This window comes from Haplochromis burtoni, unplaced genomic scaffold (genome assembly GCF_018398535.1).
Source record: "Haplochromis burtoni strain Fernald_Lab_line unplaced genomic scaffold, NCSU_Asbu1 Contig_26, whole genome shotgun sequence".
Lineage (NCBI taxonomy): Eukaryota > Metazoa > Chordata > Actinopteri > Cichliformes > Cichlidae > Haplochromis > Haplochromis burtoni.
In genome coordinates, this window is record NW_024582387.1 from 475,675 (window position 1) to 492,829 (window position 17,155).

General features: G+C 40.3%; 1 protein-coding gene across 8 annotated transcripts in view; it reads left to right on the forward strand.

Annotated features, from left to right (window-relative positions):
* Window positions 1-234: 234 nt before the first annotated feature.
* The window catches only part of LOC102302991 (plasma membrane calcium-transporting ATPase 1), a 142,348-nt gene continuing 125,427 nt past the window's right edge, over window positions 235-17,155 (forward strand). For 3 of the 8 annotated variants that reach the window (XM_005917796.3, XM_014332238.2, XM_042218958.1), the window contains exon 1: window positions 238-829. The gene's annotated coding sequence lies outside the window, so the exon portion shown is untranslated. The other 5 variants (XM_042218959.1, XM_042218961.1, XM_042218962.1 and 2 more) reach the window with 4 other exon arrangements.

Sequence of the window (17,155 nt, forward strand, 5' to 3'; positions counted from 1 at the left end):
ATATAATAACAAATGAGTCAAGGTCTTATGCTTTGATTTGTTTGGCTGAAAAGAGACTCCATACATCGCTCCGGGATAGATCCAGATCTGGATTTTTTTTCTTCCCCCCCCTGAGTTTCCAGACTGCATCTGTGGCCCGGGGCTGTTCTCGAGAGCAGGGCTCTGTTTCTGCCTTGTTACCTAATTAATTCATAGATCCACCTTAAAAACAGGGCAATCCCGGTCTGGTCCCTCCCCCCTGCTCGCCACCACAAGCTCACCTCCTTCTCTTTCAGTTTCCCAGCTTGGCAGGAAAAGATCTGATCCGGACTTTTGGTGTTTCCTCTGGTCTGGTTGAGTGTGCCGGACCCCCCCTCCAGTTCCACCCACCGCTAAGCAACACAAACACACTACCAGTCCTCATTTTCTGGATCTGCTCTTTGTTAACAGAGCCTTTTCCCTCCTCTGCTTTTATTCCAGGAGAGGGAGAGAGTGAGTGAGCGAGAGAAAAAGAGAGGGAGAGAGGGTGAGTTTATCTTCTCCTTTTAAAGGATTCGTTTCTGACTGAATCTGGATCTGGTTTGTTTTCCTTGCTCGGGGCTGCCGCCACCACTGCAGGAACAGAGCTGGTGCCCCTACTGATGTATTTAAAAACGGTTTAAACGTCAGGAACGGTTCAAGGTTTTATCCACCAACCACCACCCGGCCTGTCAGTCATTTTTTTCGCCACTGCAGTTTTCAAGTTGGAGCTCTGCTGGGAAATGGACAAACCCCTCTAAACTAAAGACGCTTCCCAACCGTTCCGACTCAGCCACAGGACGTGATTTGGACGAAGATCCACGGAGTGGAGGTAACGTCTAATCTCAGTGTTTTTTTGTTTCTTAATTAAACTTAACTCACCACGAGTCTGTACAATCTTTCAATTCACTTGTGGCTGAAAGCCAAGAAAGGCTCGCTTAGTCTGTCGGAGACCGTGAAAGTGACATTTTGCTGTGTTTTAAGGGGTCTGTCGTGCCCCCACCCCCCCAAGTTGTCCGCACTGCTCAGCATCCGGGTAACGTTCATAACTGCCGTTTCTTTACCTTGACACCCAATTATTAGCAACTACAGGGAGATTTTTGGGATTTTCCACAGGTGTGAACGCACTATTATCCCAGTCTGACGCACTTTAACACGCATCTTGGCGTATTTTCCTCCCTAATAGCAACAGTGTCTCTCAGAAACCCCGAGGTACAGTTTCTGTCTCTTTCACCTCGCCAAACGTCCCGGCTGTTAGCTAGGTTACAGCCCCGATACGTGCCGTTCCCTCCCTGCAGTCAACGCTGTCGGGTCTTCATTCATAATGCGGACTTTAAAATCCAACTTAAAACGCTTTTCGACAAACTAAAATGCCCATAAAGCATACACTGTGATATTGTGCAATAGTTTCTAATCAGACACCTGTAAAATTTACAGACGATGACTCACTTTTGGTGAAAAAAACAACTTTTGAACTGGATACGCACTGCTAGTTAGTTTGCCGCCTGCCAAAGTAAGGAGCCTGCTGGTAAAAGTTGTTATTTTATTCTGAATATTACATTTTTACATGTCATTGGGGTATGCCGAATTGAAGGGTTGTTTCTAAAAGGTCTGTAAATTGTTATTAATGGCTACAAAATTGCGTTTTCACAAACCCAACAAGGAGATGTAGATCAAAAAGAGCAGATTCTTAATGGCGCTCTGGTGCCAGGTCTCCCCGAGCGACAGCGAGGCACGTATCTGCTGGTGCATTGGCTGCGAGGCAGGAATCAGACCGCCCGCGGATGTCTCTGGGCGCCTGGAAACAATTTGTTAACAGTCTCTGGCTTGAGTGTGTTGCTTTCCGAGTGATATTTCCAGTGGTAACCGGAAAAGGCGCCTTTTACCATCAGAAAAAACACAGGACCTGTGGTAAGTTGGTTAAAAACAGCTCTCTGAGCAGCGAGCGTTGGTTGCTGCGGTTGTTTGTCCCTGTTGTGATATTAATTGTGTATATTTCTGTATCACTGTGGTGTCCTCACACTGTTGACACGAATGTGGCGCCTTCAGGATGAGCTTGTTAAGCTTGTTGGAGTGGTTCCCCCATATTTAGCACTCGCACTGTAAATACTACTTCTGCGTTTTCAAGGCTGCCGGTATTGAACAAGGGTGGAAAAATCGTTACCGACTGCGCTTTATTTTAATTAAGGAAGGACCATCCTTACGTCATCGGCTTATTTGGGCGGATGAGGAGGAGCAGCAGCAGTTCTGCTTCTTTTTCCTCTCTTCTCATTTCATCCATCTCCACCTTCTCCTCCTCCTCCCCTCTGTAGCTGGGTGTGTCCTGCCTTATTGCGTTAGAAAGGAGGGGGGATCCCGCATCTTGGCTCATGAGGTGACTCCTCCTCAGCTTGTGACCTCCAAAAGAGGGCATTGCTCCTTCTGATTTCTGCTGCTGCAAATTATCGGAACATAGAGGGTTTTTGCAAAATGAAATTAGTAGAAAGGGAAACTTTGAAGACTCTTTGCTGAAAAGGGTTGAATTATAAGTATGACAGCAATGACTTTGCTGTTTGCTTGATTCTAAAGGGAAAATGGCTAGTTTTTTGTATTCCACCGAAGTCTGTACAGTTTATCGAGGTTTGGAATGAAATATGATTATGTGGCTTCCAACCATTATGATAACACCAAGCAAACATTTCAAATTTGAATAATCGTTGTCTCTCAATTCTGTTTAAAGATTTTAACTAGTCCTCCATTCACAAGCACAGCAGGTAGCACTGCCTATTTGGTTTGGCATATTTTGACACCAGATGCTCTTCCTGGCAACCTTGAAAGGTTTTGTGTCTCCCCCCTAGGGCTAGAGAAGGGATCATTTTCTTGTCAGGCAAATGCATTGAGCCACTTTTCTAAGGTCTCGCTTTTGTTTAAACAAGGTTTTGAAAATGACAGTTGAGCAAGGGTCGTCTGTTGGACGTACCTCCTTATCACCTAGATGTTCTGGTTGGACTTTCTGACAAATTAAGTCTCTGATAAGGAACTGTTGTATATTATCCTTTTATTTATGGACTACAACAACATAACGAATTTAAAAAAAAATACTATGAGGGAAACTCAAACTCCTGACCTTTTGACACTGCCAAACTGCCTACTGGCTGTCTTTTCTAGTCAACATCTAGCCTTGGATCAAGCATGGCTCCAAAATAAAGGTTGTGCCAATGTTGGAGACAAACGTTTACTGTCTGCTAGGCTTAGTCAAAGGAGCTTGCAAAGAAAGGCGTCTGGACTTCTTTAAATTACTTGAAGACGTTTCACCTCTCATCTGAGAATCTTCTTCAGTTCTAAGGTCAAATGGTGGAGAGTCCCAGATATAAACCTAGTGGGAGTATCCCCCCACAGAGGGACAATAGGACCCCCTGATGATCCTCTAATCGCCTGAGCCAAGGTGTGAAACTGGGTGTGGGTCCCAATCAGCCAGAGTTTCGGGTGATTTCATTGTGAAACCTGGCCCCACCTTATCATGCGAATTCCTGAGATCAGATGGCCCAGGATGTGAGTGGGCGTTAAGGCGTCTGGGAAGGGATCTCAGAACTGGATTATAGATGGCAGAGAGTTGGTGTCGTAAACCCCCGCCTCTGTTCAAAGATGGTCGCTCACAGTGGACATAGATGGCTTCTTTCACTCCTCTTTCAAACCATCTGTCCTCTCTGTCCAAAATGTGAACATTGGCATCCTAGAAAGAGTGTCCTTTATCCTTAAGATGCAGATGGACTGCTGAGTCTTGTCCTGTGGAGGTGGCTCTTCTGTGTTGTGCCATGCGCTTGTGCCATGCGCTTGTGCCATGCGCTTGTGAAGTGGCTGTTTGGTCTCTCCAATGTAGAGGTCTGAGCATTCCTTGCTGAACTGTACCGCATACACCACATTGTTAAGTCTGTGTTTTGACCCACACCCAGTTTCACACCTTGGCTCAGGCGATTAGAGGATCATCAGGGGGTCCTTTTGTCCCTCTGTGGGGGGTTACTCCCACTAGGTTTATATCTGGGACTCTCCACCATTTGACCTTAGAACTGAAGAAGCTTCTCGGATGAGAGGGGAAACGTCTTCAAGCAACTTAAAGAAGTCCAGACGCCTTTCTTTGCAAGCCCCTTTGACTACGATGACCTGGATGACTGAGAACCTTCACAGACATATCTGCTAGGCTTACTTTTTCTCACCTGGGTGTCTTTGTTAGACGTTACAGCAAAGTAAAATTTATGTTAAACCACTGTTTTATGTTGGTGTCTTGGTTGATATGTGGTTCCAGAATGAAAGTTGAAGACAAAATTTTGCCATCTCTTGCGTGTTATCTTATCAACATCATCTGGACATCCCTGTTGGAAACCCAGCAAACATGTTCAAAAAGCTAAGCTGGTGGTAAACTGGTGATTCTAAATTGTTTGTAGGTGTTAAATGAATGGTAGCATGAATAGTTGTCTGTCTCTGTGTCAGCCTGGAGGCAGGGTCCAGGAAGTACCCATCTTCTTGCCTTTCTTGTGATGGACTCTAGCCCTCCCTGCAACCCTGAATTGGATAAGCAGAAGAAAATGGATGAATGGTCAAGAGAGAGGTCAAGAGTTTGAGTCGGATTTATGGCGTGTTTTCAAGACTAGACATCAAGAAAAGATGGACAGCCAATGGTTATTCAATGTCAAAATGTTTTGGGAAGTCGATGAAAGAATTGTTTTATATTAATCTTAATTGAGTAGAAGAAAATGTGACAGAAAACGTTATAATTCAAGATGAGCATAAGAATGCCAGGAAAAACTCCTAAGGACACCCCTGTGTTCACATCATAGGGTCTACAAGGACCCCTTCAATTCACCATACAACAGATGAGACAGGATTCACGCCTAGTTATACATAAGTGGCTTAAAAGTAATGATGATATTTTTAAAAATGGCCATCTGGTAATACTACTCTATATATATATGGAGTAGATGTTATGCGGGTACCTTTTTACAGTCATTTGGTAATCAAATTAGTTGCAAGTCAGTGAATTAGTTGACTAACTAACAAAACATGTTCATTGAATGTCTTCACTGGATAGATCAATGCTATTTCCATGTATAACAATGGTCGTATTAGACCATCTCGTACAGTTTACAGGATTATTTAGATTTCTCATTAAGTGGTTCAAATGAAGTGGTCCTGCCACACCTATGTTGGTGCATCTTGATGTTATTTGTTGCTAAACCTTAACAGCAGCATCACTGATTTTTGCCGCTGAAGGTTAACGCTGTATTTTTGGATAAATAAATTATGAGGTTAAATGGGCGCTGTTTCAGGCAAGGTGGCCTACATCTGATCGAACTAGAACTGAACAGATTAGTTGATTGATCGCTTATATCACTCTAAACTGCTTTGGTTGTCAAGCTGCAGGCTAGACAAATCACCCCAGGCTGTGATTAAACTGTGATGGACATTTTCACTGTTTTCTCACATTATCTATACTCATCAGTCAATTGGGAAACAAATGAACCTCGTTTTCATAATTTTACGATAATTTTAGAAATGTGTCAGGTATGTGAGAGACAGGCAACCTGTTCTGGTAAGTCCAGTGGCAGTTTTATGTGTAAATTGGACTGTTGCCTTTATTGTAGTGGCAGATTGGTTGTAAAGCACTTGGCTGAAACTGTTCTGACTATGATTTCAGTATCTGATGATATTGACGTGTCATGGATTTACTTTAGTGCTTCCCACACACAGATCTTACCTGCAGGACTGGCCAAGAAAATAAAATGATCTGTCTTCACTTTTTGTACCTGAAGATTGCACCGTTAGGCAGACCATCACTCAATCCACATAACACCAAACTCCCTCTCTTCTCCTGGGAATTGGGACCCACAAGAAGGCAAACCTATGGACTTGGGTGCAGGAACAGTTATTTATAGTGGAAAAGTTTTTAATGACCAAAAACTCTGCTCAAGAAAAGAGATTTCTATTGAATTAGCTGATGCAGCATCTCACCCCAGTCAAAAGGTTTTTACATTTTACCTTTTTTCTTTAGTACATTACATTATTTCATTATCAGCATACATCAGATACGAATTGCTGGGTTTTTCCTGCGTATAAAGTATTTTGTCCTTCCGCCACAGAAAACTCTGAGATACAGAAAAATCCAACATGGTGATGTTTTTGAGGCAGAATGAAAATCCATTTCTTTGCGTCTTTAAAACCCTTTTCCTCATGTTTTTTCTGTTTTACAAACTAAGTGTCATCTTAGTAATGTCACAGCTGTTCAGGCTTTTGCTAAGTTCATGTAAAATAAAGGCATTCGTCTAATTTTTATTTCAGCTACAGTTGTGGCTTGCAGTGACTATTAAAACAAGATAATCTATATAAAACAAATTAAGATATAATTAAAATCCAATTTTAAAAGAAGAAGTAGAAAAAATATGTACAGTTTTTTCAAAGTCAAATAAACATCATCTCAATAATTACCAGAGTAATTATTAGGGGTGCAACGATACTCGTATCGATATTGAACCGATCGATACAGTGCTTTCGGTTCGGTACACATATTTATCAAACAATACAACATTTTTTATTTATTTTATCAACTTTCCTTCTGACGATGTTGTCTGTGTTGAGCGCTCAGTGGATCTGCGTTCGACTGCTCCGCCTAGGCTGCACTGTCAAGTGCAGATACACTGAGCGCAGTGCAAGCTAGCAAGACGGAAGCTAAGCTCGTTGCAACATGGCAACTACCTCAACGCTACCCGAAATTGAACCTCCCCCACTCTCATTCAGATCTGGCGTTTGGAACTATCTTGGTTTTCATGTGAAGCATGACCCTGATGGTAAGCGCGTCATGGACAAAAGTAAAACAGTATGTCGGATGTGCCACGCAATGCTCAATTTGTGGGAACTAGTGCGGTAGCGCAGTTAGCTTCTTAACGTGTTGACGCCGTCCAGCCCCAAGCACGGGGTGATCCGCGGTAACTTGTTAACGGAGATTTGCCGTGTTGTGGCGTTAACGTCATTTTAACGAGATTAACGCTGACAGCACTAGTGGGAACACAACGAATATGATAGCCCATTTACTCCGACATCATACTAGTGCAAAGACAAGTGGAAGCAGACAAAACCAACAAGCACACATGCTACAAACTTTACCCGAGTCATTTAGACAGCCGTTAGCACGTGATTCTCCTTATGGGGACCTGATATGTTTAATATGCTGCTGAGAATATAGACCAGAAGAAGCGTATAGTATAGCTTTTATTTTGGAAAGAGCCATTTCTCTGTAATAAACTCTCTTTTGTATTGTTGTATCGTTGCACCCCTAGTAATTATGATTGTTTTTCTTCTCCCTTAATGGAGCAGGCCTCATACTGCGCTGCTATTTATTTGGTGATGCATTTTAAGAGCAGATCACATTCAAAATTAGGATCTTTGTTGCCCAGCCTTATTTAAATAATCTCCTAAATAGATTTCTTGGTTATAACGGTGTATTACAGAGCCATGTAATGGGTGCCACTGCAGCAGGGGGTGTATATCTCTTGCCTTTCTGTAACAGACAGGTGGAGCCAGTTGTGCTCTAAAGCAATACAAAGTAGCTATATTACATGCAGTTGAAGTGATGTTAATAAAAATGTCTAAAAATAAAGTACGTTGTAAATTCCAGCTCTCATGCTGATCATTATTATCTCACCAACCTCGACCTCGTCCCCACTGAAGACACACGGTCACGCCTACCTGCAGACAGTCGAGTGTTCTGTATCTGTCTCAAGCTGCTGCTGTCGTCCTGATGACCACAAGAGACGACGGATGCTGACTCAGTGCGTCTGTCATTTGAACGGCCTGCATGAGGCTCTAGCTCCTTTAGCCTAAGAAGAATTAACCAAGGCTGTGGTCAAAAAGTCCAAAAAGTAACCCCGTGTCTTTGTCTAATCACTTTTCCTTGACCTTGATGCCGTTTTCCATCAATGCGAGAGAGAATTTAAGGACTTGGGAAATGGGAACCACAATGCACAAAAGATTTATAAGATTTAGCTTCAGAATACACAGGATTTACAGGTGGGTTTAACATGGCTGAAGGTGAAGGTTCAAAACACATCCTAGCTTATACAAAAACACACTAATATTTATTGAACAACACCATCAACATAACATTGACAACGCTGTTTACGGATTGTTCGCAGGCATATTCTTTGCTAAAAGTGGTAATAAAAAAAGCAGTATAGGTATTCAAAGAATTTAACCAGCTTTTTTTTTTATGGCTGCCACGCAGATGCTTTCCGGTCGTGTCAGTCAGTTAAAAGCATGTTATAGATTCCATGTCTGTGAGTCTGCTTGGCTCTGGTTGAGTCAGAGGGATATGAATTTCATAATCAGGCCTTCAAAACACAGGCCTTTACTTGTAGAGCCTAAAATGTAACCGATTTAAGTGGCCGCCGTTGCTGTCAACATTTCTTGTGCGAGGTGCATTGTGTTAATTACCGTGTGGTTGTGTCCCTATGTTTTATGTGGGGTACCAGCTGATAGACACAAATAAAATGCTGCAATGCTGGTATATTCCCTTGTATCCATTTTGATAGTTTCAGCAATCTCCCTCTATGAATTTAGATTTTTTTTTTTTTTAATTATTACTCCTTATATTTAAATTGATGAAGGGTATTCTTAAAATGAAAAACTGCAGTGTAAGAGTAGCTGGATATATACAGGCTGTGAGTTGTGAGCTGTGTCGACGCCACAGTTTGCGGTTACAACTTAGCTAGATTCCCCACTGAAGCATAAATGTCCAGTCAGATGGCAACTCAGAAGCGGAGACTTCACATTACAATGTAGCAACTAGTCAGACTTCTAAGAAGTATAACAGCACTGCCTACTCATCTGTGTCTGCAGCAGAGTGTAATTGCCCCTTCCATAACAGTTCTTAAGAAGACTATTTAACAGTACCACATGCAGCACATAGCTGGTATCTTTGTTGTGAAAAATTAAATTGTTATTAACATTAATAGTTCAGGGGCAGGCTGAAGGTTTCATCATTCAATTAATGTTTGTTTTAGGTTGGATATTGAATATCAGACAGTAAATGTAAAGAGGTGTGACTCGTATAGTGGCCGGATATATATTTATATTAATTTTAACCAATGTCCGTTCTGTATGGAAGAGCGGCTCTAGCATGTGTTTTTATTTTTGTTCCATTTGGTAGATTGCTGTAAATCAGCGCTTCTCCACCAAGTGGACGGAAAAGAGGAGCTGGTGCTTCATTCTGCGTCTGTGTAGTTGTTGAAGTACCAAGTAAAACTGCCATACATGTTGTGTGGTACATGCTGTCTCACTGTGTGTATTCAGCTCTGCTTTCAAAATGGTAACTCGGTAAAAAGCCCTCGCCCTAAGATTCTACATGCACTGTTTTTACTTATTAAATTGCAGCACTGCATAGGAAGCGTCTGTTTGTTGCAGTCTCATCTGATTCTGTTTTCAGTCTGTAGACACTGGCTTAGCAGCCATTTTTGCAGTAAAAAGGGAAAAACAATTGTGGCTCTTACTTCACGCCCCTCCTTAAATGCAAGCTGTTCCTTGGCTGCTGTGGGCATTAAAACAAGAGGCGTGACGCAGATGTACATCGAGACATTCGTGCTGGTTTTTATCCATATGCCTTTTTCGTTGCAAGTGTTGACATCTCAGGCTGACCTGCTACACTGACAATGAGACTGCAAACAAGTGTGTTGTTGTGATCTCACTGAGTCAGACCTTCAGACCCCAGATGGAATCTAAACCATCTGGGACTTGATTTACAGATCGATGTGATCTGAGTCACCCCGAGGCAAAACCGCTTCCTCCCTTACTGCCGAACTTTGAACCGCTGGGTGTTCATTCTTCTGTATGTTAAAGTTGCTGTTTGTGCTGAAAATACTTTTTAAAAATGTATTTCCTTTTTTATTACATTTTCTTATCGGAGCTCCGCTTCCTTTCAGCTTCCTTTCAAGTATTAAAATAATACAAATATATATCTCATCTCATCTTTTGACTCAGTTTGGAAATTATTTGAACAAACTAACTCTTTTATTGCTTTCAGGTTGTTTTTATCTTGGAGCTTTTATTTTCTTGTCTGACATTTTATAGTGTTTAGACTTTTTATTGTAAAATGTAATTTCAGCTTTTTACCATTGACACTGGTACGAAGTTTGTGATGATCTGTTCTTCAAAAGAAAGGCTCTTTTATGGGTAAAATCCATTATCGTGTGTGTGTGTGTGTGTGTGTGTGTGTGTGTGTGTGTGTGTTTTATATAATGACAATTGGTTGCTTCCAAAACAACTATCAATCTAAAGACATCAACTCTGGGATATTATCATTGTCATTTTTCTCATTTTTGATACAGGAAATCATTCTATCATATTAAAGTACTTTACTGCACAAAAATTAAGAAAATGCAATAATTTACATATTGCTGTTTTGCTGTTACAAGGAGACATATAAAGGCATCAGTCTATTGTTTAAAAAAAAAAAAAAAAGTATAGCAACATCTTCAAAGGTGGACATGTTTATACTGTCACTGTCATGACACCATCCACCTCACAACCTGTGGAGATTCATGCTCATGTAGCAGTTGGTATCATCCATGCCTGTTGCATCCAAAAACACCATCCATTACACTTGTATGGACGTGGTTTTAAGATTTAGTGAAATGTGGAAACCCCTCTGCAGGCGGAGTCCCTGCCTGTAAGACAGACCCTGCAGCGCTCACTTTGTCTCTTATGTAAGTTCACATCAAAAATTAATGAATGCAGTGCAGCTTTGAGAAGCTCAGGCCTATATTTAAGATATGGATGCTCTCTGCTCTGCAGAGCCTCAGTGATTGTGGTTATAATAGAGCCATTGGCCTTTATCATTTTTTCATATCCCTGCTGGCAAAAAAAAGAGGTCATCCCACTGTAATAAAGAACTGCTGAACTATGACTGCATGCTATCCATTTTATTCAATTGTAAAATATTTAAGCAGGAAATCCTCACTCAGGCAGCAGTACCCATGAGCTGCAGATACAAAATACGCCACGAATTGGAGGTTAACAAACTGAAATTATGAATAACATGAGAGCTGAAGCCCTTGAAAAGGGCTCAAATGTTCTTTTTTTGTTTCTAGTGTGTCTCACAAAGGGAGTCTTTGTGGTTGACTTGCATGCTCATGGTTGGGGTTAGTGTAATATTTGCATTAGCTCACATTTTTATTTGAAGTTGAATCAAATAACAAGATACACACAAATGTACCAAAAAGTGCATTTCATCTCATGAACTCTTGAGGCTGGTTCCAAAAGTGATTCAATCCCCATAGACTCCTGTGTTTCCCAGCTTTGAAAAGAACATGTTGATGAATTCATTAAACTGAATTTCAACACCAAGTTTATTAGGGTTGCCACGATTAGTCGACTAGTCACGATTACGTCGACTATCAAAATCGTCGATCACAAATTTAATAGTCGACGCCTCATTTAAAGCCTTGTGAGATCCTGAAAGACAGGAATAAGTAGTAGGATTTCAGAGTGTAATAACGGACTGAAAAAGAAGATGGCAGCACTGACTGCACAAGGATGCCAGCTGCCGTTAAACCCCGAAGAAGAAGAAACAACTCCGGTATCGTAGCTGTGTCCAAATTCAGGAACCGCATCCTTCGGAGGCAGCATTTGAAGCCTGTCCAAATTCGAAGACTTCTGCAAATGCAGCCGACAAACGCATCCTACTTTTCTCCTGATTTGAAGGATGGGTCGGGCGTATGACCAAACCTATCCCAGAAATTCATTGCACAGCTCAGCCAATTCCTGTTTCCAACAATGGCGGTAGCTACTTAGTTTTAATATTACTTTTATTACTCTTTCTAGGTCACAAAATAAACTTTTAACATGTTTTCAGGAAATAATGTAGCTGTGTAAAGTTCAAATATCTGTTCGGTTCGGTCACATATTTGTAAAAGTGCTGCGACGTATTCGGAGACATATGTTAGGGTAGCTAGCCGGGGTTCAAGGCTCACTAGAGCCGGTGAGAACAGCGGACTCCCGATAAGTCGTTTTCAAACCCCCTGCGGTCTTTTGCTACTCAGGTTAAACATGATATATATAAGTCACTTAGATAACTTAAAAATGTTATTGTTTGGCTTTTTCAGTCTTTTATTTGTTCCTAAGTAAATCTGTTTGGCTGAGATCAAAGTTAGTTTTCACACAGCTGAATAAACGTCAAACAGAAAACTGATTAAACAGAAGTGTGAGATAGTAGAGAATTTACTCCAGTGTCCTGTTATATTTTAGATAGCAAGGAGCAGACGGCTGAGTTTATTAAACTCCACTGAGACAATCTGCAAAATTCATTAAAAGTTTAAACTATCATTTTTTGTTTATTTTTTCGTTAGCACATACCTTAAACACTTCAAGCTGTAAGCTAATGATAGTTATATAAGCGCAGACACATGCTGATGCAATAAACTGTACGTTTTACATCCAGTGGATGCATGATCTGATTAGTCAACTAATTGCAAAAATAATCGGTGACTAGTCGACTATCAAAATGAATTGTTTGCCTCACCCTAATATTTATGGTGTAGGTGGCTTTTGAGTAATTTTAATGAAAACCTCTGATGATCCAAGAAGTTAGTGCTCTATGTTTATTGCAATATTTTATCAGTCTGCTATTTAGCACTAATTAACAAGTATGTGTCTGCACATTGTATCCATATGGTTTATGGATACAGCTTGTAAACCACGTCTTCTATTTTTAGCTGATAATTTTTGCACTCAAACCTTTTTTTCCAGATTTGGTCACTTTTGGCTCCAAAAACAAAATAGTGGTGCCCAAAACTAACATTGGGGAATGCACTTTGAAAAGTGCACTAACCAGTGAGCTACATGCGTTTTTTGTTTTTTTTTTGTTGTTGTTTTTTTTTCTTTTAATCATTTAAATGTTTTCTGATCTGCTCCAAGATATACTGGACAAGCTCATTTCAAGGTCTGCAGGTTGCGTGAGCATTTTTTTAAAAAAATTTTTTTATTTATTTATTTATTTTTAAACTTTCTAAAAATAATATCAAATGGCTTAGAAAACATTTGGTTTCTTTAAGAAAAAACTGTTTGAATTCTGGAGGCACTGAAATACAAAGTTGAGATCCACTGCAAGTAATTTAATGGTGGAAAAAACCCAAAAAGTAGGCTAAATAAAATGTACGTTATGCAGAATCTAGCATGAGCCTCACATTGGTGATAATTTGGTCTTTGTTTCAATCCAACTCACTTGCACCAGCAGCATGTGCAAGACATGGAAATATCAGACCTGTTCTTGTATGTTCAAGTGCAGGTAACCATAGCAACAGTACTGAAGCTTAAGGCTTCTTAGCGTTAGACTGGTGAAACTAGTCCAGTGGTAGAGATGACGGATTAAAGTAACTACAAACACTCTTCAAAGCATGAAGGAGGATTCAGCACAGTCGACCTTTGTTCCTCTGATCAGCGAACATGACAGAAGACGCAATAATGGACTCACAGTTGTCCAGAGAGAGCAAGAGCATGCAGCATTTTTCTTCTGAGGGCCAGACTGAATTGGATATAATAAATGAAGCACCACACATTAAATGACTAAACAGACACATGAACACATACAGTCCTGAAATATGTTAAAATCCCCACGTTTTTGCAGACATAACAAAAACGTGGGGATTTTACACCTGGTAAAAAAAAAAAATCAAGAATTTTCAGTAAGAAACCTTTTTCAGTGTCTACAATTCATATCGATGCTTAATGTGTTTAAGGATAATTTTATTCATAATTATGATTTAATTAAAATAAAAATTTTTAGCCTCTGTTTTAAATTTTGTAGGTAACTCAGATTTTCAATACGTTGCAGTACCACCACAGGCATCACTGAGCTTAGCGTATGTTTACTATTTAATAACTCTTTTTTTTGGGGGGCGGGGAGATACAATGTCTTCCACATGCTATATTACTAGTCAGCCAAATATATTTTTCATTTAATTTTTTTTTTAACATCCATGATCAGTTTACTATTGGACAATCCCTTCTGTTATATTGAATGTTCATTCACTAGCTAGCTAGCTCCCATCTTGTGTTTACCCGTAGAGTTATCAGGTCACAGCTGTGGTGGTACCAAGACTCTCATCCCATGGTTCAACAGACTCTAGCTCCCAATATCTTGGACTGCAGTCCTTGTTTTTTCTTGGATATCGATTGTGACCAACTAACAAGGGTCATTCTTACCTGAACCTGCAGCATGCAGAGAACTGGTTGGCTATACAGAGGTCACCGAGGGCAGGAATTACAGCTGCAAACTGGAGTTCAAGGCATTAGAGTTTGCCTGCCAGATGAAACGTTACAAAAAGACAGCTGATACCTGTTATTTATTATCACAAAGTATTGTATTTATTAATGTGTTTTGAAGGCTTGGGTGTACCTGCTTTTGCATGCTCCCTGCCCCAAGCTAAAACTTTTTACATTTTTTTTTTATTTTGGGGACGTGTTAAATTCTCCCTTCAGGATGTCAGGGGGCCGGCATCTGGTCCACAGACCATATTTTGGCCATGTGTGAGTCTAGTATTGGATGGGAGTCTGCCTCCACCTCACTGCAGTGGGTTCACTGTCCACCTGCTTTATGGAAATATCCACACAGATGACATGGAGGCGTCAGCAGGATTGATGATTGTAACTGGACCGTCTGAGAGTGTCCTCCTGACACACACTTACATAACGCCTGCGTGTGGATGTGTGAGTGTGTGTGCTGCTTGGCAGGTGTTTAGTGGGTGGAGATGTGGGTGTTTGTGCATTTATGATAGACAGGAAGGTTTGAGCAACAGGAGGAAAATTCAGAAACAGCATTTTTGTCAACACTCTTGAAATGAGCTCAACCAAAGAGTCAGCCTCAGTAGTTGGCAGAGTTCCTGAGATGTGATGAGCATTGCTATTTTATCAAATCTGCTCATCCAATGTAATTATGTTCAGCTTTCATCACTTTAAAGTAACTAAAGTTATGAGTCAAATATTGAATTTGGATCGGTAATCACCTTTGTTTGTGCGTTACAGTTTATATTAGTGCCATAATAAACATCGGCAGCCTGTAGCCTGAACCAGAAAATTAGATGAGCAGGAGATGATATGAAGTGTTGATTAAATATGAATCAGATTCAAATAATGGAGGTCCTGATTCACACTGTGAAGCTGATAAGAAATTTATATTATACCCTTAGAAGTTAAACTGGGTGGTTCTCCTGATATTTATCTGATACGAAACAGCGCTCAGTGTCAGAGTCATGTTTCTGTTTGGCTGTAGAGACCGTTTTCACTGGACAACAACCAAAACTGTAATTTTAGCTGTTATGAAATCAACATTAATTATCTGCTGCTTGTTGAAGCTGCTGCTTTTGATGTTTGTCATGTTAATCAACAACCTCAGCGAGGGTCACAGCAGCTAAAATTAAGATGCCGCTACCTGCTGTGCATGCTTTTATTTTCTAATGCTTTAGTAATAAAAACATAATGATTGGTGATAAAAGGTTCATTTAAAGTCTGGAGTCAGAGCTGTTAGCTGCTAACAAATGCAGGATATATTTCACTAAACTCTTTTATGTGATGAACTTCCGGCAGCCTGGATAGTTAGAGGTTTTCATGGACAGTATGTGAGTAGAAGACTACTAATCGAGGCCATGATCGCTCCTCCAGTGACCTGGATTTTATTTTTCCTACATCATCCCTCACTGTGCATAATGCACAAAAACTCAAAGTTAAACTAACACTTAGACTGTCAATAATCTGTTTGTTAACCATTAATAATTTGCTTTGCTGCAGACGTGAGTGAGGGAACGTTTTCAGTTTGAGTTGGGGATGATCATAGTGACTAATTAACAAGTTGAGTTTTTTTTTCTTTTTTAAGAAAAAAGCAAGAAAGAAGCAAAACTAGAAATTTAGCTGAATCTCAATTTTTTTTCCTGACATGCTCCATGCAGTAGATTTTTTTTTTTAAGAATTAAATAACAGCTCCATCTGTGCACAATCTGAGGTGACAAATTAAATTCAAGATAAAAATAAAGGACTTTGTGTCTTTGGAGGTAAACTGTTGATTATCAGCCTAATTAAAAGTTACAAAAGGCACTGCATTTTCTGTATTATAAGCAGCAAAGATTCCCACCAACATCGAGCTTTGTCCTGGTTTCCAAGTCCTAGTGCACACAAAACAGCTGTAATCACAGCAACATACAGCAGAATGAGACATGGTTTAGAAGCAACATCGAAGAAGAAGTTGCAGTATAAATAAGGATTTCTTTTGCTGACTCATTCAGTCTGTCCCTTACTCCTGAAAGACTGAGGATTGTACTGTGGGTTTATGGCAAAAATATTTGTAGGCAGTCAGTCCAATTATTTCCAATCTACATTATGTGGCGACAATGATTAGATTCAATCTGGGTAATAAATAATTTTAATTGTCTACCACCAGCTTTTACCTTTCTCTGCTGTTTGCCGCACCGGTGATCCATTTGAATTCCAATTCCTTTTCATTGTTCGTTATTTATTCATTATTCTGACAGTGCTCATGGTTTGAGTTTGCTTTTTATCATGTTTTGTAAGCTGAAATTCAGAAAGCAGCACATACTCGTATTTTTTCTGGCTCTGGGACATGAAAATGTTGTCCTTCCACCCACAAAGGCTGTGATTGGCTATTTGTTTTTCCATCCATGGAAACGCTTATCGATTAGCACAAAAAGAGACCTGTTGGAAGCACTGGAAAAAAAAATCAGATATGTGGACAATGACTCAGTGGTTCAGATCAGGCTGCCGTTTGGCATATGTAGCTACGATAATGCTGGCCCACATGTAGCTGTTTGACATTGACGTACTGTACACGTGTGTACTAAATGTTTGTGTGTCTCACAGGATATATACAATTTTAAAAAGAAATCTTAGCAAATCTAATGCACATTTATCTGTCTTGGTGCTCTCAGTTTAACATTTCTCACCTCACAAAGGTGAAGCTGCCGCTAAGACACACTCAGGTGTGTGTGTGTGTGTGTGTGTGTGTGTGTGTGTGTGTGTGTGTGTGTTTATACGTGTGAAGCCATTGTTGCAGAGAGGTGTTGAAGCTTGTTGTGAATGTGATGAGCTGCAGTGAGCCAGGCTGTGTGAGTCTGTGTGACTGTATTAGCAT